We start from the raw sequence: 23,087 nt of genomic DNA on the forward strand, positions 1-23,087 counted from the left end.
AAGTGGCGAAAAGCTAAGATCGTGCCATGTCAGGATGACGTCTTCAGTTAGCCACGCATCATGCTCATATTCCTTCGTCAGCATCGTTAGACTGTTAATGACATGGGAGGACAACTTTTCGCCAGGGTAAATTGCTGGGATGTATCATTATGTATTGCTGGGATATACAGCCATTTAATCATGGTAATTACTGCCCCCAATGGTAAATAAACTCCTAAATTTTGGTGTAGTATGAAGAGTTGACATTCAGAATGTTGACAGTAATATTACCGACATGGACCGTGGGTCGACATTCACAAATATCGACATGTGGTTTTTTTTCGTATATTTTAGCCTAACCCTAACCCCAGACCTAACCCTAAACCTAAATATAACAGGATACTTTTTATTCCACCCAAAATGAAGTCTGTGTTTCCCACTGCTAGTGTGAGCGACTCTCTGTTATGGGTATGGTATCAGAGATAGACAGTAATTAGTTAGACAATGTCTAGATAGACACCAGATGTTAGATAGTCAATTGTTAGACAGGGAAAAAAGTTAGACACAGACAAAAGTCAGACACGCTAAAGTTAGACATTTAAAAAGTTGGACAGGTACAAAAGATCGACAGGGTCAAAAGTTCTACATGAAAATGATCAACACAAAAATGGTCGACAATTTTTGTTTGTTTTTTAGCCCTAATCTTCACCCTTTCCCTCCCTCCTGGTGCCTAACCCTAACCATCTGGGTAAGTGCCTAACCCTAACCGTGGGGTAAGTGCCTAACCCTATCACTCCCCTTGGTGCCTAACCCTAACTGTCTGTGAAAGTGCCTAACTATAACCCCTAACCCTAAACCTAACCCTAATCCTGAAAAAAGAAAAAAAAAATGTGTCAACCACTTTTGTGTCGATAATTTTCATGTCAAACTTTTTACCCTTTTGACCCTTTGTACCTGTCGAAATTTTTACATGTCTAACTTTAGTGTGTCTGACTTTTTTTCCGTGTCAAACTTTTATCCTTGTCTAACTATTGACTGTCTAACATCTGGTGTCTATCTAGACATTGCCTAACTAATTACTGTCTATCTATAGTCGGGAACCCCTCTGTTACACAGGGATGAAGGATGCTAATTTTGGACTTAGCAAAACACTGCAAAATAAGCGACATTCATTTTCCGTGGTTGGTCCTCCTCTGATTATTCTCCCTTAGCACTTGGTGTTTCTTGAAGAATGTCGCAGTTTGCACTTTCTGTAGCAAATATAGATGACTGGCTCTGCAAATTCCACAGCTGCAAACCAGGTGTACTGACAGCGCACCAAATTTATTACAGGTACATCCTCTGCTGTCTCTGTATTCCTAAGCTGAGAGTCCCGTACTATATTTATACCAGAACTAGAACACTACATAAGCAAAACTTACATATGGTTACATGGAAGAATCTCCCAGTTTAAAAGAGAAAACATAGTGTTACTGCTAGAGCTGACCCTTCCTTATATTATAGTATATTTCAACTATTCTATGGTACTTTACCCACACACAGACCTAAAACTCCATACTGTACATTACAGTGTATTTACCATTTCGTAAAGTAAGGACCCAACATACACACAATAAACACCACACTAGACTGTAGTCCCCCATGAATACACCTTTACGTGTGACTAAATAGAACAAATATAAAATAAATTCCCACAATAAACCCCTTGCTACACACCACTGAAGCCCGAATATACCACATTAAGGGGTAAATTTACTAAAGTGAGAGTTTTTAGAAGCGAGTTTCAAAAGTGATGTTGCCCATAGCAACCAATCAGATTCTACTTAACATTTAACTAGCACCTTCTAGAAGATAATAGCTAGACTCTGATTGGTTGCTATGGGCAACATCTCCACTTCTAAAAACTCTCACTTTAGTAAATTTACCCCTAAGTCTTAACCGGGCTCTGCCCAACACACAGAGGGGCTAGGATAACGACACCTGTTGGTAGGTACCCTAACCCTCCCCCTCTCCCTTCCCCTAACCCTCCCTCCCCGGTGCCTAAACCTAACCTTCCCCCCTAGTGCCTAAACCTATCCTCCCCCGCTCTCTAAACCTAACCTTCCCCCTAGTGCCTAACCCCTAACCATAACGCTAACCCTACCACTAACCCCGCTACTTACCTTCAGGATGCCGGTGGTTGGAATGCCAGGTGTCGGTATTCCCGGCATCGGTATTCTAAGTGCAGGCATCCCCTTTGCTGGGATATTGACCGCATCCCACACACAGCAAAACTTCTATACAATACAATGTAGATTTCAGTTCCTGCGCTAATGCCCCTACACGGGCCATGCTATGCTTCCCACTCTCACTCACACACCAATAAGCAATTCCAAACCCCTAACCACAGCCTTCATACACGGTAACCTCAGTAGAGTTATAGTTGTTGTCACAGGAACCAGATATAACTGTTCCGTACTGTGTGTTCAGTGCTGAAGATATTTGAGATCATGCAGGATGCATTACTCCAATGCACACCAGATGTTCTGCCTAAGGGGTCTATCCACTAAGCCTTCGACATACATAAAGCGGAGAGAGATAAAGTACCAACCAATCAGCTCCTAACTGTTATTTTTCAAACACAGGGGTCTATTTACTAAGCAGTGTTAGGAGACAGAGGGCCTGATTCAGAGCCGGACGCTCTGACAGAGCGCTCGCTCTGAATCAGGGCCGGCCCTCTGGTTTTTCAGAACGGCCTCCTGGCCGCTCACATAGCTGTGGGTGACCACCCACAGCTATAGCGAGTGGCCATGAGGATGATCAAGACCATCGCGACCATCGGACTTGCGACGAGACCCTTGTGGTAGGGTGTCGTTGCCTCAAGCGCCAGGAGTGCTTTCGGCTCTAACAGAGCCGAAAGCACTCCCACTGACATCACTTGTGACGTCAGTTGGGGCCAGCTCCAGACGGTAGGCGTTCCCATGGGAACGCCTCCGTCTGGGCAGCCACGCCCCCGGTCCGCCCACCAAAGGGGGCGTGCTGTCACTCAACATCAACAGCACGCCCCCTTTGATACGAGACCTGGAGCGACGGTTTGCCCGCATAGCGCTCGCGAGCGGGTCTGAATCAGGCCTATAGTGAAAAGTGATAAGGTGCCAGCCAATCAGCTCGTAACTGTCATTTTTCAAACACAGCCTGTGAGATGGCAGTTAGGAGCTGATTGGCTGGCACCTTATCACTTTTCACTGTCTCCTAACACTGCTTAGTAAATAGACCCCTGTGTTTGAAAAATAATAGTTAGGAGCTGATTGGTTGGTACTTTATCTCTCTCCAAGGCTTAGTACATAGACCCCTTTGTCTCTACTGAACGACACTAGAGGCAGCTCCTCTAATGGAGCATACACACGATCAGATTTTTCAGATGTGTCAGATGAACGATTGAACGATCTGATGAACGATTTGACCAACGATTTGAACGATTTGAACTACGAACGATTTTTGACTGCATTAAAATGAATGGAATCGTCCAAATCTGACTGCAAACACATCAGATGTAAAATATCGTTATCTGACCAGTGGGAATGCGCATCGTTCATCGTTCATCTGACAAACATGCAGGTATGTCAGGTTTTCCTTCAGATATGAACGATTGAGCGATTTTTAAAATCGTTATCGTTCGGATCTGAAGAAAAATCTGACCGTGTGTGTGCACCATAAGGAAAATGTGGCTGACAACAGAGAACAACAGCTTGTTGGACCCACAGCAAAATATGAATACGGCAAACATCACAAGTGTCTATGAAAGCATGACTGCTACATATAGGATTGTCAATGATACAAGATGTCTTTTGTTACTAAAGCAACTGGTATTGTAGGTTTTAATGGTCTTACAGTGCTTTGCACCAGCAGCAGCATTCCAGGGTTCACCAGGCTGTGGCAGTGCCCTAGCCTGGCGTCCTGAGACCTGTGATGTGTGCATCACACTGGCCAGTCTAACGGCAGGTGGAGCATTGCCTGCAAGATTCACAGACGCCTCTGGCCTTAGAGGGGTTAAAAGCCCTGACACAGCCACTTTCATCTGCTCAGTAAGCAAAAAAAAAAGGGACAGGCAGAAAGGGAGGAAAAAAAACGGCTTCTGTACGAAGAAGCTATTTCCTGCCTACTGGTAAGAAAACTCTAAGCTGAGATAAATTATTCACACGGCGGAAATGGGGCCCTTGTTTCGGAGAGTTTCTAAATCTGGCTCCTTAATGTGCTCACTCTCTCTCTCTTTGTGGGTTTATTGATTCCTTCATTCTGCTGGCATCTTGCTAGATCCCATCACGTACAATCCATAGGTTACTGGACTGCAAGGTCAATAATCGTCCCCTCTCACCAGGGTGACACTATTCAAAGGGGAACCCTAATTTAAGGCTGCGAAAATGCCATAATCTTATCTGTGTAATCATTCTAATGGAATATGGGCCTGATTCAGACCCGGACGCTATGCTGCGCTCGCCCGCATTGAGCGATTTTTCACTATCTGCGCATGCGTATGAGTCGCAATGCGCGAACCAGTCATTGCGATGGGAAAGTGCTCGCCCGTAGCCCGCAGTTGGGCCGCTATTTTGAGTGACAGATAGCGCCGTTTGTGGGTGGTAACAGGGCAATGTGCTTGTAAACGGGGCTGTGGATGTGCGAACGCAGGTGTGCCCGACCGTCAGAACGGCGTTTAATGGGTGTACATAATTAGCAAAGTAGCGTCATTACACACGTGACTAGGTTGTATTTTAGCCAGAACTGCTCGCAATGTTGTGGTGGGAAAAGGCTACCACAAGCGCTGCGAGCAGCTCCGATGGCTCTCGATGTTCCCGATTAATCCTACAACTGCCGGAGATGATGTGTGTTGCGAGTGGCAAAGGGGCGTCTTTACACAGGTGAGAGCGCATAGTGCGGAGCTCGCTATTACTTAGTGGGCGGCTTTACGCGATGCAGTGCGAGCACATGACTTAAATAGCCGGCCCCTTTTAGCCAGCGAGCGGCCGCAAATAGCGTCTGGGTCTGAATCAGGCCCTATATGATGTATAGACCAAATATAGTACTAAGGGCCTGATTCAGAGCCGCTTGTAAGCGGCCGCTCGTTCGTTCCGAGCGATGTTCGTACAACTGCGCATGCGTATGGGTTGTAATCCGCATGCGCGAACCAGTCATTGCGGTCGGAAATTGTGTGCTCGCAAAATAGCGAATGCCTGCTAATTTGAGTGACAGGATGAGGCGTTTGTGGGTGGTAACAGGGGAAGGTGCTTGAAAACGGGGAGTGGAGAACCAAACGCAGGCGTGCCAAACGGTCAAAACGGGCATTTCAAGGGTGTGCATAATTAACAAAGCAGCGTCATCGACCACGTCACTTGGTTGTCTTTTAGCCTGAACTGCTCGCATGATTGCAGTAGGAAAATGCTACCACAAGCACTGCAAGCAGTTCATACGCCTTTCGATGTACTCGATTAATCTAATAAATAACGGAGATGACGTAGGATGCGAGCGGCCAGGGGGGCGTTTTATAAAAAATAGCGAGCACGTTTCGTTCGCTCGTTCAGACATAGAGGCGTCAACAGACCGCAAAGAGCGAGCGCTCTATTTAAATATCCGGCCCCTTTTTCTGAACGAGCGAACGCAAATAGCGTCCGGCTATGAATCAGGCCCAAAATCCCATATAGAAGGCTATCCGCAAGAACATAAAGAGCCTGATTTTGACTTGGATTCAAGCGCAGACTGCACATGGATGGAGAACTGCAAATGGGGTCTGTGCATTCCTCGCACGAAGCGTCTGCCGGAGCAAATAGCTCCAAGAGAGTCGCATCTCCAGCGGACGTGGCCTTTCGTGAAATGGATGTTTCTGCGCAGCAACTGGGCAGCAGTTATTTGGACCAATGTAAAAGATAGGTCCCGTGGGAGTGTTGTGGGCGTGGTGCTTGTTTAATGCGTCCAGGCGCAGGTGGGACGCATGTTGCCCCTACAATGGGGTGATGGCAAGGGCCGGTACTAATGATGACAGCTGTGGCCAGAAAACCAGTAGGCTGAGCGACTCATACACATGTGGAGCCACGGATACTTGCATAGACGGGCTGATACCTGCATTAGAATAAACTAGAAAGTAGGCTGCCGCGTCCAGGCGCAAAAGTGGCCGGGCATGCATTCCAAATCAGAGTCACTTTAAACACTACAGAACCATATTTTTTTTTGCATAGAGAGATTTAGGGGGAGATGTACTAAGCCTTGGAGAGATATAAAGTACCAACCAATCAGCTCCTAACTGTCAATTTTCAAACACAACCTATAAAGTGACAGGTAAGAGCTGATTGGTTTGTGGTTTATCTCTCTCAACGGCTTAGTACATCTACCCCTACTGTCATTATTTGCTATGCCCCTATAGAAAGTGAGTAAATATATTGCAGTACCTATTGAATCCTCTTGGTGGCGATCATGAAAAGTATTACTGCAAGCTGGGATTTCTTACCATATACATAGATGATATTGAAGTATGCAGAAAGCCCATTAACGCTTGGGGACAAATAGAGGATTCTTGGAACTTGAACGTTCTGTCTGAGCCATTAAAGAACTTTGTATTTTGGTATGTTCTAGAGAAAACTCCATTGACCTGTATAACAAAGGAAATGGCCTTGTGCCTTCAAATGGCAGGATATAATAAACTCTCAATAGAAAATAAAGGTCACAAAATATCCTTCAGTCAACTAAGTCAATACAAATATATGGGTTAATTATAATACAAATGCTCTATTACTAGCAATGTTTAAAATGCCGGGTGGGGGTGATGATGATGATGATGATTTAAAGGACTCTTAAACTAAGAGATACAAGTTGACTGATGATATTTTTTTTATTTTAGAAAGCTGAGACTCTTGAAGAACCTGGAAGAAGATAGGATCCCTATACACTCCAGACATCTTGAAGGACGTTTGAATGACACTGCAGCCAAATTTGAGTCCTAAATGACTGAAAGCAGGGAGCAATAGCTTATACTTGGCCTTGCAGTCATTGTGTTGTATGCAGTCAGAACTGAGATGAAGCTGCTGTCTGACCCCCTTTTCCCGATGAAAACGATGATTGGCTACTAACCTAGCCTTATCTGACAAACCCATCACTATATATAAATACATATACAGTATGGAAATGTTTACATATGTGTTTGTGAATGTCTCCATGTTTTTTTGGTTTCTTTTTGCACAAAATCAACATTTTACGTTAAGTGGATGTCTAAGATTAACACATACACTTTATAGTTTATACCCATCTATTCCAACTTTGGAACTTTGGTTGACCATTGACGGATGCTTACATTCAATGGTTTGGTCCTCAGGGTCAATAGATTTTCTGTAATGCACATGCATGGGTTTAGACTCAGTTTACATGTGCAGAAACGAACCATCGATGGTTTCCACAAAGAGTAAAAAGAAAAAAAAACATTGACCATCGATGGTTAACTTGTCCATGGACATCCCTACCTCCGGCCAGGGCTGCTCAGAGATCTTTCAGGATCCTTTGCTAAAGGGCGGAATTACCAAGCGGGAAGAGGTGTGACTAAGCCCCTTTGTGAATTGTATGCCACTACTTTGTGGCTGTGCTAAAGGGGTGCAGCCACGTCATCCTCGGGTTAGAGTTAGGCACCCCCGGGGGGAGGATTTGGTTAGGCACCCCCCCTGGGAGGGTTAGGTTTAGGCAGCGGGGAAGGGGGGGTTAGGTCTAGGCAATTAGAGGGGATTTAGGGATAGGCACTAGGGAGGGAGGTTAGGGTTAGGCACCCCTAAAGGAGGGTTAGGGTTTTGGGGGGTTAGGTTAGTTAGTACTTACCTTTAGTGCAGTCAGGATCTTTACTGGTGCCGGCATTTCATACCAATCCCTCCTCTACCCCCTTCTCTTTATAGCTGTTCCTATATTAGGTAGATGTCCTGGTACAAAAATTTTGCATTGGCTCCCAATAGTTTTCACTGGATGCTCCTCTTATTAGGATTAGTGATCCCTATCTGCTGAATATAGAATATCACCTTTTCCCTGCCCACGTGTCCTCTCTGGACAAACGCACACGTGTGAATGGAAAGTCACACGTGTACCCAATCCTCATGCAGGCGGGCACAAGGGAGGAGTTTCTGAACTGCAAAGGTGAAAAGAGCAGCACAATAGCGGAAAAAAAAATAGTTCTATTATTGTTACACAAGCGCTGGAAAGATGAAAGGTCCTCATAATCAATTCCCTATATCGCACATATTATTTATCAGTGTGGCCCGAAAAAGAAAAAAGTTTTTATTGCCAATGTTTTTCAACATCAATCAACCTTTGTCAGGACAGCTGGGTAATGCTCAGCTCCTTGGCGATAAAGACTGGCTACAATAGAGACATGCCACTTCTACGGCCAGTCCTGGGGGTCTATGTACTAATAATCGCAGTGCTGCCACGATTATTATGTCCCTAACTCACCGGGGATATTTTAATTTTTAATAAAAATATACCGGCTATGTACTACGGGGAACTCCCAGGGACAGCGGTTCTGGTAACCGCTGTCCCCACGAGTTATATCCCCGGTATTTAGGAGAAGGCTTTTACAGAAGTGAAAGACTTTCACGGGGGAAGCCGACGCTGCACATGCACACAGCGTCAGCTTACTAGCTGGGGGCTGCGGGGGTGAGATCGAAAGATCTCTCTCCTGCACCTGGAGCCCCCATAGGCAATCTGAAGATGGTGTTAACTACTGATGCTAAGTTCCGAAATGCTTTGCTTTTTGTAGTTTAGTACACAGGGTTCAGTTCGTAGTCCACAATGATAATAATGGGGACTTTGGGCCTGATTCAGAGCCACTCGTAAGCGGCCGCTCGTTCGCTCCGAGCGTTGTTTGCCCAACTGCGCATGCGTACGGATCGTTATACGCATGCGCGAACCAGTCAGTGCGGTCGAAATTCATGTGCTCGCAAAATAGCGAATGCCTGATAATTTGAGTGACAGGATGTGGTGTATGTGGGTGGTAAAAGGGGAAGGTGCTTGAAAACGGGGAGTGGAGATCTGAACGCAGGCGTGCCTAAAGGTCAAAACGGGCGTTTTATGGGTGTGCATAATTAAAACAGCAGCGTCATTGACCCCGTCACTGGGTTATTTTATAGCCAGAACTGCTCTCAAGATTGTGGTAGCAAAAACCAACCACAAGAATCGCGAGCAGTTCATACGCTGGTCGATGTACTCGATTAATCTAATAAATAGCGGACATCACGTAGGATGCGAGCGGCCAGGGGGCGTATTTTTCCAAAAAACGACCGCAAGTTTTGCTTGCTCGTTCAGACCTAGAGGCGTGAACAGACCGCCGCAAAGAGCGAACGGTTCATTTGAATAGCCACCCCTATTTTCTGGACGAGCGAGCGCTAATTGCGTCCGGCTCTGAATCAGGCCCTTTGATCTGCAGTGCTAATTAGCACTTTGCCAGAGATTTCTGTGAAGTCTCCTGCATTGTGCTATTAGTACATAGGAACAATACTTAATGCAGAAGTTAGAGAAAAAACACACCAAACCCCGGCATAAGTACGCCTTTGATCAGAGCAGAGGATAGAGACGGAAGTTACAGTATATCTCCATTGTCCTAGTTAAGTAGGTGATAGCTAGAATCCCCATGCCATGGAGATAAAGGGCCTGATTCAGACCTGTTCGCTAGAAATCGATTGCTCGGAGCGAGCAATGTTTTTCAATGTGCGCATGCGTACGCTTCGCATTGCGCGTGCGCGAACTAGTAGGAGCAATGGGGAAACTCTCGCTCGCCCAGCATAGACAACCCAGCTGAATAACAGGTCGAGCCGTTTGTGGGTGGTAACAGGGGCAGGCCATTGGAAACAGGGGGGGTGGAGGTGCGTACGCAGGCGTGCCGGATAATTTTAACGCCGTTTCAGAGACGTGCACAATTAGCAGCCAGCATCATAGGATACGTCACTTGCTTGAAGTATACACTGAAGTGACCGCAGTGCTTGCGGCAGGGTAAAGTCAACCTCCAGCACTGCGATCGCATCCGATGGTGCTTGATGTACCAATGGTTTCAAGCACTTCCGGGAGATGACGTGCGCAAGTGGGCATTTTAAGACAGGCTGGTGGGCGTCTCCAAATAAAAAGTGATCGCTCGCCAATACAAAGTGGGCGTGCTTTTGACTTGCCCTGCGAGCGGCTTGCCTTGACGTCACTTAGCCGAATTTCCATACGCTCGGAGCGAGCAATCGCATCTAGCGAACGGGTCTGAATCAGGCCCAAAATGCGATAGTCACCACTGGCAACTACAATCCAAATTAGATGGGGATTTTCCGGGCTTAATAAACAAATCCTTATTTACAATATAAAGAAATCATTCTCACTGCCAGTCTTATCCCCGCATAAGCGCCTCCGCCTACTCTTTTAGCACAGCCGTGTGATTTGTAGAAGTTTTCGGGATGCACCTATAATGCTTGTTATATTGTATTCTGTATTCGTAGAGTATATGAATATTTTAGCAAAGGGGCAATGTTGGAACTTCACCTGTTAAAGACCTGTGGTTGCCCCAGACTTTGCTGTACGTGGGCCTGATTCAGCTCGGATCGCAGTTGCCAATACGCACGCCAATTGCGTCCTGCGCATGCGTATGGATCACAGTGTGCATTCGCGAACCGGCCACTGCGATCGCAGATGCTACGCAGACCCATTGCAGATTGATTGACAGGTAGTGCAGATTTTGGGTGGTGTTGGGTGTTTCGGCCGAACGCAAGCTTGCCGTTCCAGGGGCATGCATAAATTATCCACTGCAAAGCCATACGCAGTGTGAGGACTCATAGCGTGTGTGGCTGTTAGTAATCCCTGAGTAAGGTCAGGGCTTGTGCAAGTGTGCGTGAGGCTGCGATGGTTTCTCGATGTTACCGATGGTTTCGCTATTCTGCTAAGTATTACGGATGTGCGTACGGTACAGTTGGCGTCCTCATGTGGTGCTGAGTTTGCATTGCGATCGCAGTGGTTTGGCTTGCTATCGCAGTTGAACTGCGTGCTTACGCAATATTGCGATCCGTAGTGAATCTGGCCCAATGTTAGTTGTATACTTTTATGCCAATTTTCACTTGAGGTACTGCAACAAATAAAACATTCTGCTTAGTGATTTGTATAGCAGGGCGGCCGATGATAGTTAGAGGAAGTCTCTCTCTCTCTCTTTCGCACGCTCCCAATGCTGACGCTGATCAGACAGCTGTGTACTGGGACAACACTGAAGCTGAATTTGGTACTTAAAGACGGTGGAGCTCTATAATAAGGCCACAGAGGATTTGTGATCCTCTTACATGGTTATTACAATTTTATCACTAATCCTGCGTATGAGGACAATCGGCGCCACAACAAACTCAGGGACCTTAGGAGGCACACTAACATGGCAGCGAATGCAGAACCTAGGTGAACGAATGGAGCCCCACCATCGCTAGCTCGCTGACGGTCTCACCGATAATCACTTGCAGCCATGACAAATGGCATCAAAGCAGCAACTGGCCATAGCTAAACTATACTATACTATACTATGCCCCCATAATTCCAATCATGTTTAGCGTTTGGCTGATCCAACCGCCGCCAATTTGGACATGGCTTCCAAGAGAGGGCTACATACTGCGTCATGCTCACAACAAACAGTAACATGGCGAAAACTTATGATGAGTAAGCATAACTGTACTCTGGAGGAGGGTGGTTATACATCGACCAATGTAACAGCGACCCCTAGTGGTAACATTCTCATGAACATAAAAAAAACGACAGTCTGATTTTTTGTTTTATTTAATACTCCATAGCTTCCAGATATGTTCCATCTATCCATGTCTCAGTATGCCTAGGTACCTCGGGAGTTAATCGCTCTGTGTTTGCTATACTAGGGATAAGAGGATAATCTGTGTTTGGGTTGAGTGCTAGATGAGCTTGCAGGTCACAACCCTCCCCCCTCTCCAATCCACTATCTGTAATCCAAGCATCAGCTGATGCTGTGGGGCCTCTGCACTGCCCTATGTTTTGCACCCATCTGCCAGGTGGGGAGCCAGCTCAGGAGTGCAAGTGAGTGAGGAGCTCAGGGGGGCAGATGAGAAGTAAAAAAAAAAATGTATGCATTAACCCCTTTGAAGCCTGTGCTTGATTCATAGTCCACACTTTATAAACATCAAGTACATCAGTCATAAATGGATTATGGGGACTGCTCATTTGTAGTTGAAATTTTAATATGACGTAACCACCCAAAATTGCAGGGAACTTTTCTTTAAAAACTGAAATAACTTGTCATATCAGGGTAAATGTTGTTTAAAATGATGTCAATGTGAAAATGGTCAACATGCAATAGTTTGACAGGGACAAAAGGTCAATAGGTACAAAAGGTTGGCAGACTAAAGGCCGACAGTGCAGAAGGTTGACATGGTTAAAAAGTCAACATGTTCAAAAGGTCGACACCCAGATGGTCAACACGTGTTTTGTTTTGTGTATTTAACCGTAACCATCCCCCTGGAGCCTTACTCTAACCCTCCACCTAGTGCCTAACCCTAACCCTCCCCCTAGTGCCTAACCCTAACTATCCTCCTGGTGACTAACTCTAACCCTCCACCTAGTGCCTAACGCTAACCCTCTCCCTGGTGCCTAACGCTAACCCTGCCCTTAGTGCCTAACCCTAACCATCCCCCTGGTGCCTAACTCTAACCCTCCACCTAGTGCCTAACCCTAACCCTCCCCTGGTGCCTAACCCTCCCCTTAGTGCCTAACCCTAACCATCCTCCTGGTGCCTAACTCTAACCCTCCACCTAGTGCCTAACCCTAACCCTCCCCTGGTGCCTAACCCTCCCCTTAGTGCCTAACTCTAATCCTCCACCTAGTGCCTAACCCTAACCCTCCACCTAGTGCCTAACCCTAACCGTGCCCCTAGTGCCTAACGCTAACCCTCCTCCTAGTGCCTAACCCTAAACCTTCCCCTAGTGCCTAACCCTTACCCTAGTGCCTAACCCTAATCTTCCCCTTGTGCATAACTCTAATCCTCCCCCTAGTGCCTACATCTAACCCTGACCCTCCTCCTAGTGCCTAACCCTAACTCTCCCCCAATGCCTATGCTAACCCTACCCCTAGTGCCTAAACCTAACCCTAAACCTCCCCCAGTGTCTAACTCTATCCCTCCCCCTCTTGCCTAACTCTAACCTCCCCTTAGTGCCTAACCCTAATCATCCTCCTGGTGTCTAACGCTAATCCTCCACCTAGTGCCTAACCCTAACCCTCCCCCTGGTGCCTAACCCTAACTCTCCCCTTATTGTCTAACCCTAACCATCCTCCTGGTGCCTAACTCTAATCCTCCACCTAGTGCCTAAAACTAACCCTCCACCTAGTGCCTACCCCTAACCATCCCTCTAGTACCTAACCCTCCCCCTAGTGCCTAACCCTCCCCCTAGTGCCTAACCCTAACCCTCCCCCTAGTGCCTAACCCTTACACTCCCTCTAGTGCCTAACCCTAACCCTCCCCCTAGTGCCTATCCCTAATCTTCCCCTGGTGCATAACGGTAATCCTCCCCCTAGTGTCTACATCTAACCCTGACCCTCCCCCAATGCCAATGCTAACCCTACCCCTAGTGCCTAACCCTAACCCTCCCCCTAGTGCCTAACCCTAACCCTACCCCTAGTGCCTAACCCTAACCCTCCCCCAATGCTAAAGTAACCCTCCCCCTAGTGACTAACCCTACCCCTGGTGACTAACTCTAACCCTCCCCCTAGTGCCTAACCCTAACCCTCCCCCGATGCCTATCCTAACCCTACCCCTAGTGCCTAACCCTAACTGTCTCTCCGGAAGCCTAACCTTAACCCTTTCCCAAGTGCCTAACTCTAACTCTCATCCTAACCCTAACCTTAAAAAAATGTGTTGACCATTAGAACCTGTCGACCTTTTAACCCTGTCAACCATCTGTGCTGTCGACCTTTTGTCTGTCAACCTTTTGTCCCTGTCATCCTATTGCGTGTCTACCATTTGGTGTTGACCCATAGACTGTCGACCTTTGCATTGTTGATCTATCGGATACCTTTTCTGAGTACCAGTAGATTTTTTTTGTAGAAATAAAAAGCACTGGTTTTATTTATTTTATAGATAAACTTTTGCATGGAAATCTAGATTTGATTTTATTATATATATATAATTATATATATATATTTTTTTTTTTAAATGGATGACAGGGTAGGTATAGTTTAGGAGACCATGTATAGATGGAATGACTCATGGACATCACAATGGGCAATAACAGGAAGAGTCACAACAAGAGAGTAGTCGGACAAGCCAAGGTCAGGAGCCAAGAGCGGGAAGCCTTACAGCAAAGGGACAAGGCTGAAGTGGATAGTCAACTGCTCAATCAGGTGCTCACACCAGGAGTCAAACGAGAACAAAAAAAAAAAAGAACACAAGAAAACATAGAGCAGCCACCGTTCAGGCTTACATATTCTCCCAGAACATCCCAGAGACGACTCCCAAATTTAGTTTAGTTCTCCCGCATCTGGCATCTGCCCTGCAATAGCTGTGATGACACAATTCCCACCATAACATCCCCTGCACCTCCTACCTCCCTGGATCTTCCGGAGGAATAATCGCTCTAAGTAGGCAAGTATGCTTAAAAAAGGGGACACGGAAAACAGGAAACACAAAAGATGCAGTTTCAGTGGAGAAACTATTGTGGATACAGGAGGTGCAGCTTTTACAAGGTGAGGTGGGGGTCAAGCACCCCATTTTCATTGCTGTGCACCCATCAACCTCTAATTCTGTAGCAGAGGCCTCTTTTCAAAGCAGAGTGGGGAGAGAGCGGAAGCCAATCGTCTACAGCAGCATCCTTGGGACCTTAACCACATTTTGTTATGGCCGCTGGTGATGCACTGTTCTGCTCCTACACAGGCAGAGGTTACAAGGCCACAGTCAGATTGTCCTCAGATCTACACATCCACCATAGGACTGGAAACAGACAGGCTCCTGCAACCTCCAATGTACTAAGAGGCCTTATATACTCCTGGAGGCTGCAGGGAAGTAACGCGCTACAGCTGAATTCTGGAACTGATTCAGAGATGTACGTATACCCGGTTAGCATACATCTCCGATAGTTGGGGGGTCCTGCACAAGCCCCCCTTAGCCGCAGCATGACGCCCCAGTTTTGGAGACGTGCTGAGACCACGGTCTGCGTCGTTGGACGCAGACTTCCTTTATCCAGGTGTCCAGTTCTGATGACCAGACTGAGTAAGTTTCAGCTTGCGCCTCCTGGCGAAAGCAGCAACCATCGCGACCGAAGGTGATCCAAGGCAATAGTCTACGGACTGCTCTTAGGAGGTGTCTATTCCCTACAGACAACTCCTGCTGCAATAGCATTATTATTAGTATGTGCAATACCGTCCATCTAATGATGTTAGGAGCCCATCCCCACTTTTCGCACAGTGGCGTCTTTTTACGCTACCGTGCGAAAATATGCAAATGTCACAGTCGCCTAGATTGTATTGAGACTCCCTCCAGCACCTACGTAAATCCAAGTGATTGGGAACCAAGACTTACTTTCAGTCTACTATCGAACTTCTAAGTAACCTTATGGGTACTCAGAATGGCCGACGGAACTAATACGTACAAGGCAGGGTTGCCTACCCTCCCGATTCGGGCGGGAGCCTCCCGATAAACGGGTGCAGCTCCCGCCCCCCGGAAAGGCAGGCAAGCCTCCCGCCTGCCGCCGATCCCCCGACCCCCCCCCTCCGAATTACCTGATAAACCCCCGCAGCAGGGGGGCCGCTGACGCGATTCGCGTCATTTTGGCCCCGTCCCCTGCTTCGCAATGCCTTTTTTCCTGCATTGTGTAGCGGGGGCAGGGCTAAAATGATGCGATCGCGTGACCCCGCCCCTGTCACGCCCGCAAACCGACCTCAGCTCATTTGGACCCGCCCCCTTTTGCCGGCCACGCCCCCTGTTCTGCCGACCTGGCTGCTCCCTCCCGGAAAGAGCAGCCAGATTGTCGGCAAGTATGGTACAAGGACGCCGCTGGCTGCAACATGCCTACAAAACGGTCGCGACGCCGCCTGCATTTCTCTAACCACTTTCCTTACCTCCCACAAACGGTCCCTACCTGTCAATCAGTCTGTAAATATTTTCTTTTCCATCGGGATGTATGTGCCATCGCCATGCAGCTCCGACACATGCGCAGTAATCAAAACATCAACAAATATCGGATTTGTGTCCCTCTCTGAATCAGGCCCTAAGATCTGATAGTTTGACCTGATACTAGATCTGTGTACAGTTTTGACACACACGAAGGTCTAAATTGTCTGTATTTGGTTGCCTTGTAAGCAAGCCCAATGGTGGGATTTGGCGCTGAGCAATCCATGTAGCCTGCATGGGCACGCTTCTCATCATTCCAGGAGGCAGAAAAAACTAATAACAGACTGCGCTCTCACACTGGTATCAGCTGGATACTGGGCCTACTGCTATGGGTTAGGGGATCCTTGGCCCCTATAAGTTAACAACTAAAAAGAAAAATTTGGAAGTGAATCATACATGCCTACTCTCCCAGGATGTCCGGGAGTCTCCCGAATATTGGATTGCACTCCGGGCCCCCCGGAAAAGTAGGCAAATCTCCCGGCCGCCGCCGCCCCCCTGCAATCACACCTAACCCCCGCAGCGGGGCTGGCTGGTGACGTGATTTGCGCTGAATTGCCATTGCAGCCCTGCCCCCTGCTTTGCAATACCATTAAGCTCGGCATAGTGAAGAGGGTAAGGGGCCACAATGACGCAATCATGCAGTCACGCCCATGGTCCCGCCCCCAAAACTTCATCAACCGGCCACGCTCCCCCTCCCACTGTATACATACATTCAGCTCCGTCGACAAGTATGAAGTGAATCCCAGCACATAACCAACAGTATGAGATGGTAACAGAAAGATAATATCAAATGGTGAACGGTGGGATAAGTAAATAACAGTAGGAGGATCATTTAAATATGATAAAAAAATGAGCGGCTTTATTAACAGGCAGGGATTGTTCATCGATACACACAAAATTACAATGGGGTCTAGTTACTAAGCAGTGTTAGGAGACAGAGTAGAAAGTGATAAGGTGCCAGCCAATCAGCTCCCAACTGTCATTTTTCAAACACAGCCTGTGAGATGGCAGTTGGCAGCTGATTGGCTGGCACCTTATCACTTTTCACTCTGTCTCCTAACACTGCTTAGTAACTAGACCCCAATGAGTTTTAAAAGAATCGTAAACCATAAGAAAAAAATTTAAAAAGATGAAAAAAAAAAGGAGAGAGATATTTTTTTTTTTCAATTACTGGATAAAATTAATAAAAAATCCCAATGTAAAGTGCAATGGCAAGGTGCAAAGAATGTGTGGTTTAAATCCCAAAAATATGCAAGAGGGTATAATCGGATAATAAGAAGAGCCTCTACTGCAGTTGATAATCCTTAATGGATATACAGTATAAATACATTTCATAAATCCTCCCAATGTACCTTTCAAACCCACAGGGGAGAAGAGAGGGGTTTTGCCAGCAAAAAGGGGACAGGTGCTCGGTGTCTGGGTGCCAAGACACTAAACCCGCAGTGCCAGTTTTCCACCTTTCCAGGAGACAGGACATGGTCATGCCCACACGATGCGAAAACCATACCACAAGTGGTAAACCCTGCCCTTTTGAAGCAACAATATGGAATGTATCATTAGGTATGATCAAACTGCTTCTTGTTATGCCTAGACACTTGCATAAATTTCATGTACTTATCATAACAAATATATTTATTGTTCTAATGGCTGAATTGCACGTTTAATAAAATATTGCAATTAGAAACATATTTGCAGAAAACCATAGCAACAAATCAAATATTCCCTGTCATTACTGTTTTCTTTAGCCTTCTGTAAGCCGATCTATGATTGGTTGCAGCACACCCTTTGCTCCATATTAGTGCCCAGTTGAGCCGTCCTTATTTTTTTTTTTCATGCTCTAAAATAACAAAACTTTATTTGTTACATCCTGTATTTACACAACTCTAGTGTCTGTGATCTGGTGTCCATTATCTTGGTTAGTCATTAATGTTCACACATAAAGAGGCCATGTATACTATATGATACAGCGTTCGTCCTGTGGCTCTCCTTTTAGTACACTTTATTGAAAACTTTTGATGTATTTTATATATATATATATATATATATATTTATTTATTTATTTATATATATATTTATATATATATATAAGATGCCTACTGTGCCTGACACGGGGAGCTAGTTAGGAGACGCAGTTATAAAATACAGCCAGATTAGCTGTAACACCAATCATGCAGAATGGGCTTCTTAGACTGTCGCCCGTAGCATAACATCGCTCAAATGTGCAAACGTCTAGAATGAATACTAGAATTTCATTGGCTCAGACGCTTTTACAGGTACATGTGTGAATTCCTTCCCATGCTCAAAGAAAAAAAAAAAAAAAAAAAACCCAAAAACAAAAACAGCTTGGAATGAGATACCTGCTAGTGCAGTACCTTTCATGGCCACCGGGTAAAAATGCAATTCCTCCCTCTTGTCCATTGACAGCTTACTAGACACTGCGGCTTGTAGCCCAGCACTGGGCATCGACTGTCAATACAACTGATAAACGTGTTTTTATGCATATCATGTGTACGGTATTCTATGTATGACAAAAACGAAGGTTGAATTCACCCCAGCTGACAGACTACAGTTACAGTAATAATGTCCTGGCTGCTTCCGGACCCCTAATGAGGCAACATTTCCAATGAGGGTAAAATAATGTGGGGCTAAATTATTTTAAAGGGGCATTACACCTCCATACATCTTTAATGCATATACTGTACATCAGTGGCGGCTCCAGAGGTGGGGCTGCAGCTCAGTCCAAAATTCAAAAAGGAGAGCTACACCAACTGCCACCTCAAACGCTGGCACGCATCGCCGGCCGGGACTCAATGGCAGTTGGTTTAGCTCCCCTATTTGCAGTTTGGGCTGCGCTGTACTGCCACCTCTGGAGCTGCTACTGCTGTACATTCCCTTCTGGAAGTTTTACCATATAGACTGTGTTTCTTCCCCCCCTCTCCCAGTTTCCTTATATGCTTTTCATGAAGGCACTGGTATCACTCAGGTAGAGCTGTTTATTTCCATTGCCCTTGGATATTACACAGTTCAGCTGTTCCCTGTGAGTTGGGAAGCGTTCTTTTGCATTATATCTTTATACAAGTAAATGCCTTTATACATTTACACCTGTTTAAATGTAGCCCTTTATATTAAGATATACATTTATGAGGGTCCATTTATCGTGAGTGCACCCGTGATGGCGATAAATAGGATTTTTCTGATGAAAAAAAGTCACTTTAAAAATAAGCCCTATTGTTGATTTTTACAGGCAAAAGGTCTTTTTACCCTCTGATAAATATACTGAAACCCAATGGCCCTGTATCAGAGGTGAGCGCTCAGGGCCGGATTAAGAGGGGGCGATAGGTGCGGTCATCCCGGGGCCCCCACACACAGTGCCGGTGCTAGGCTTTGCTGTGTCCAGCGCCGTCCTGTGGTGCCACCCCTTCCCTCCTCCACTCCCTCCCCTTGAGCTTCCATATTCACTATAGCGCCGGGAGGGAGGGTGGGCGTTTCTTGTGCCCGCCGAATACAGTGGCGCTCCGGGCGACGGCCCGGCTTGCCCAGACCTAGAGCCGCTCCTGCCCACACACCGAGGTGCAGCTGCTGCATCAAGTGTAAGTATACTGTATATGTGCACTGTTTTAGTGTGTGTGTGCATGTATGTCATACTTGCCTACATTCAGCTCCCTCCTTCCGGGAGGGAGCTGCATGTCTGAGCACAGCGGGGGGCGTGGCCGGGTTATGATGTCGCATTGGGGGCGGAGCTGGGGGTGGGGCCACATGATCACATAATCGTAGCTCCGCCCCCTCTTCACAATGCCGAAAATAATGTCATTGTGAATCAGGGGGGCGGGGCCACGATGACGCGATTCTGCGCGAATGACGTCACTGGCCCCCTCCGCTGATGGGGTTTCTGTAATTAACGTGGGGGTCAGGCGGCAGCAGGGAGGCTTCCCTGCCTTTCCAGGGGGTTGGGAGCGGCACCCGATATTTGGGAGGCTCCCGACCAAATCGGGAGGGTAGGCAAGCCTGGTGTATGTATGTATGTGTTTCTGTGTATATAATAATATATGTGTTATTGTGTTTATGTGTTAGTGTGTATACTGTGTATGTGTTAGTGTGTATGTATGTGTTAATGTTAATGTGTATATGTGTTAGTGTGTGTATACTGTTTATGTGTGAGTGTGAGGGCGGAGTGAGGGCGTGGCCAGGGTCTGCGGCGGTGTACGCAGTTTTCCTGGCCTCGCAGCTGCCAGGACCCGGTCAGGCTGCGGCTGGCTTCAGTGGCAGCACCTCCTCTGTTTCCTACAGACACCCTCCTGCTTCATTTGCATTTGAGATGGACGGAATTACCCCGCCGCTTGTGCGCGACTCTGCAGTTCCATCAATCTCTGTATCAGGCCCTTACATCGGTCACCATCGTGATGCATGCACAGTGCAACCCAGACTGAAAACATCGGCCGCTTGCGTGCGGCATCGACAATACACGCACCTCTGCGTGAGGCCCCATATGTCTTATAAGCAAAAAAAAACACATGATAGAAAATAAGAAAAAAATTGGGGCCATGTCTCTTCCTGAGAGGTGGCCCCAGGATAGTGGTCCTGTTCTTGCACTCATAAACTACCGTCCGTCCTAAGTGCATTATTGATTGAAAAGACTTAGAAATGCCTACAAAGTAGGAAAAGAAAAGTGTTGTGATGTTTAAAAGCATGTACGGGATACAGAGAGACTACTGAGAGAGGACATTGCAGCTACCACATCAATATTTCATCATGGAAAATAAAGATCAGCTCATTTGAATGACACATTATTGAAGGGGAAAACTGAATATAGCAGATCATTTGCGGAATGTTTATTTATACTGGCAGAAATCTGGGAGGAGAAAGGGAACATTGGGCCTGATTCAGACCCAGGACGCTATGCTGCGCTCGCTCGCATTGAGCGATTATTCGCAATCTGCGCATGTATATGAGTCGCAATGCACGTGCGCGAACCAGTCATTGCGATGGGAAAGTGCTCACTCGTAGCCCGCAGTCGGGCTGCTATTTTGAGTGACAGATAGTGCCGTTTGTGGGTGGTAACAGGGGGAGGTGCTTGAAAACGGGGGTGTGGATGTGCGAACGCAGGCGTGCCCGACCGTCAGAACGGCGTTTAATGGGTGTGCATAATTAGCAAAGTAGCGTCATTACACACGTGACTGGGTTGTATTTTAGCCAGAACTGTTTGCAATGTTGTGGTGGGAAAATGCTACCACAAGCGCTGCGAGCAGCTCCGATGGCTCTCGATGTTCCCGATTAATCCTACAACTGCCGGAGATGACATGTGTTGCGAGTGGCAAAGGGGCGTCTTTATACAGGTGCGAGAGCATAGTGCGGCTGCTCGCTATTACTTAGTGGGCGGCTTTACGCGACGCAGTGCGAGCACATGATTTAAATAGCTGGCCCCTTTTAGCCAGCAAGCGGACGCAAATAGCGTCCGGGTCTGAATCAGGCCCATAATCTTTATAGGACAATCTCAACTCCTGGAATAATAAACACATAACGTGCTGACTAGTATAGTGGTGCTGATGGTGAGGTGGGGCGCAGTTGCGCATGCGTCCACAGTGCGTGCAGAGTCACGGTACCGACTGAGGCGCACGGTCTCAGAATTGCCTTGGAAATGTAGGTGGCGTTCCTGGGTGGTGTCGGGGAGGTGGCTATGCAAATGCACAGAGATGGTCGGTCTTATGTTATGGAACTGTCGCAGGCGTGTCGCTGTAGTGGTTGCGAGCTCAGATGAATAATCGGTCACCAGGCCGGCGCAAAAATCACTGGGGAAATGGTAGCGGCCATTTTCCCAGTGACTCGCGCATGCTCAGTACTGCCGTCCCTGGGAAATGTTTCCGGATACTCGCACATGCGCAGTAGTTTCTGGCACTAAGCCAGAATCTACTGCACTGTGGCGCCGCGGCACCGCACGAGAGAGGAGTCTGCACACGGACCCCCCTCCTCTCTTAAAACGCCCCTGGAACCGAGCAGTACTATTTTTGCGTGCCGGATGTTAATCTTAGTATCTGTTCTGTGTAGACAGAGATGCACAGTAGCACTTCTCCGGCTCTGTAGTTTTTATATGCAATTCTCAGTATCTTTTTGTGCTCTGTATACATGGGAGACTGGACAGGGAGTGTTCTCCGATTCCGTATGCTGGATGCAATGTTTAGTACATATGTGTGTGGGTGATTGCACAGCAAGACTTCTCTTGTTTTGTTTACTTTTAAACCAACTTTCAGTATCTGTTGTGATTGGAAAACTCTGAGTACAATTATTATTTTATTTTTTTTATTTTTTATTTTTTTTACTTAAAACAATTCTCAATATAATATTTTCTGTATGTGTGTTGTTTATCAGCAATTTATCAATTTATTAGGTACTTGTGTACTTTACGGACTCATTGCAAAGAGAATCCAATGAATATTTTAAATGATACTTGTGTACTTTACGTACACAAGTACCGAAAGTTGTCCCCACCTAAAGAAGAAAGTTGTCCCTTCGCAGGCTCGGTGCACTCGCCACGCTTCAGACTCGGTGGCTCGCCACAAGGTTATATTCCCCCTCTATGCCCACTTGGATGGTAGGGAATGACGCTGGCTGCTGACATCAGAGTCCTCTCCGTGAAGGGGATTTAGACATTACCATGATTGATAATAATAATGAGTGTAGGGCTCTTGGGTTCTCTCTGCAATGAGTCCGTAAAGTACACAAGTACCATTTATTATATTCTGTATGCAAAAGGTAATTCCCAGTAATGGGTTTTATTCAGTATTTAGGAACTATACAATGGTACTGTGCTGCACATGCCACTTAGTACTTGCTCCTATCTGCATGATCAGTAAATTAATTAACTTAAGTCATATTGAAAGTGTGTAATTAAATCACAATATGCTTGTGTTGATAATGGGTGGAATACGCTATGATCTATTATGTGGTCAAATCTATAAAACTGCTTTCACACTTCTTGTAC

At 46.5% G+C, this 23,087-nt stretch overlaps 1 protein-coding gene across 5 annotated transcripts in view; it reads right to left on the reverse strand.

Annotated features, from left to right (window-relative positions):
- Window positions 1-23,087, reverse strand: part of NTNG2 (netrin G2) — a 140,468-nt gene that overhangs the window by 94,406 nt on the left and 22,975 nt on the right. The window lies entirely within an intron of this gene.

This window comes from Taudactylus pleione, unplaced genomic scaffold (genome assembly GCF_031769625.1).
Source record: "Taudactylus pleione unplaced genomic scaffold, aTauple2 ptg000412l, whole genome shotgun sequence".
In the NCBI taxonomy this organism is placed as follows: Eukaryota; Metazoa; Chordata; class Amphibia; order Anura; family Myobatrachidae; genus Taudactylus; species Taudactylus pleione.